Source organism: Puma concolor, chromosome A2 (assembly GCF_028749965.1).
Source record: "Puma concolor isolate L17-30 chromosome A2, mPumCon1.1.hap2, whole genome shotgun sequence".
Lineage (NCBI taxonomy): Eukaryota > Metazoa > Chordata > Mammalia > Carnivora > Felidae > Puma > Puma concolor.
In genome coordinates, this window is record NC_141668.1 from 10,311,088 (window position 1) to 10,313,076 (window position 1,989).

The 1,989-nt window shown below is 40.8% G+C and overlaps 1 pseudogene; it reads right to left on the reverse strand.

The window, feature by feature from the left end:
* Window positions 1–1,125: 1,125 nt before the first annotated feature.
* Window positions 1,126–1,686, reverse strand: LOC112866482 (small ribosomal subunit protein eS6 pseudogene; annotated as a pseudogene).
* Window positions 1,687–1,989: the final 303 nt, after the last annotated feature.

A 1,989-nucleotide genomic window follows, 5' to 3' on the forward strand; every position in this document is an offset into this window, starting at 1 on the left:
TCTCGTCCATTTGTGTTTCTTATCTAAATAGGATTTTTGCAATGCTTTCATACCTTTTAAAAAATTATTTTAGCTCCTTTCTTAAAATGTCAGTTCACAGCTTTCATTTGTTGTGGGAGCACGTTTTTCTGGTATTTCTTCGTTTGTTTGTGTATACACTTTCCTGCTCATTTTTTGCTTCTTATACTAATTTATTATGAGACTTGAATGTAACTATTTTCTATTGCATGTGTTGAAGTGAAGTGAGTCTTTTCCCCTACGTGCTTAGGAAGGGAGTGTGGCAGATAATGACAGTGCTGCACTGGATCCCGAGTCACTCTCCAGCATCAGTGTGATTGAGTTCCCAGCAGCCTGCACCTGTGTCCCTTTCTCAGCTATTCCTTACTTCATGCCATGAACTCCTATGCATTTGTGCTGAGCCCTCGTATGTCAAGTCCTTGGGAAACAGACCCTGTATGACCCTGTTCTGGATTATTCTTATACGCTATCAACCAGGTGATGGGACTTTGAGAAGATTTTGGCAGAAGATAGAAAAGATAAAAGAGTGATAATAATGTGCAAGTCACCCCCAATAGATGTCGGTTAAGAGAGCAAAGCATTTCAACTTTTCTCCTGAGTCCTATCTTTGACATATCCTTAATCAGCCATGTAGAAACACTCGGTAACCTCACTGCGTGCTTGACTGGGAAAACACACACATCCTTACCAAAGAAAATAGGGACTTAATTAGAGATAATTGACCTTTTTATATACATTTTGGAGGATAAGTGAACACACTGAAGACTTATTTATTGATACCATATGGCACTGACTCACAGTGATACTCAAATTATGTAGAACAAGGCTAATCAAAACTAAATAGTTCATCAAAAGGTCTTCCATTGTAAGATGCCGCTGTTTAATTCGGGAAGCTTTTAGATATCTCCTTGGACCCAAAAGTGCTTTCTACATTCTTTTATTGAAAGCACGTCAAGTTTCTAGTAAGGCACCCTGCAAAAGTTATCTAAGATTTTCAAACCATAAGTGTCATTTTCCTGCTTAACATCATTAATTTATCAGATATATGGGCTTTTTGAGATTTGATGTCTGAACTTATTTATTTGTCACTCTCAGAAAATTTCATTTTTAACTGGACTCAGACTTAGAAGTAGAAGCTCACAGAGAGGATCGCCTCTGTCTTCTGGCAATCTGTTCCTGGCATTTTTCTTTGGCCTCTTCCATTCTCTTGGCCAAGTTGCAGCCTCTTTCTTACTTTCCTTAGTCTGTTTTTTCTTCAGAGTTATGAGGCACGGTAGTGTCAGTGCGTCCAGGAGTATCCTTCTCCCCTATTTTCACAATGACCAACTTGAGAACACCGAGACTGGCATCCACAATGCAACTCAGAACAGATGTCTGCTTTCTTTCTCCAGTCTACCTTGCTTTGTAGCAGGAATGTCACTTACTCAGCAGCAGGAGGACGTGGCTGTGGGTCAAGACACCCTGCTTCATGCAGATGCCTTGTTTGTCATTGCCACCACTGATCCGGACAACGAAAGCCTTCCATCCCTCACCCAGAGCATCAGCAGTAACGTCTCCAGCCACATGCTTCTCATAAAAAGTACGAAGTTTGCATTCACTGTCCACTTCAGTGAGTTTCTGGCATACAGTAGCTGGGAAAGAGATATGTTCAGCTTCAGCCCGAAGCATCCTACCACCTCCGAGGCACCACGAAAAAGAGTCAAATATATGTTTTTAATAACACTTGCACAACTACTGTCATTTCTGTGCTAAAGATTTCAAAGGTAGCAGACACCACACCTGTTCTCAAAGAATTGACATACTTTGCCTTTGACATCTGATTTGCAAGAAAAAAAAAAGATGTGTCTGTGCAGGGTACGTGTTGGAAGTAAATGTTAAGAGAAGATTTGGGGTGGCTCATGGAACTTCTGAAAGCCTCGGCACTTGGAAGAACCAGGCTCAGAGAAGAGAAAAAGAAAAGCTGTCAAGTCA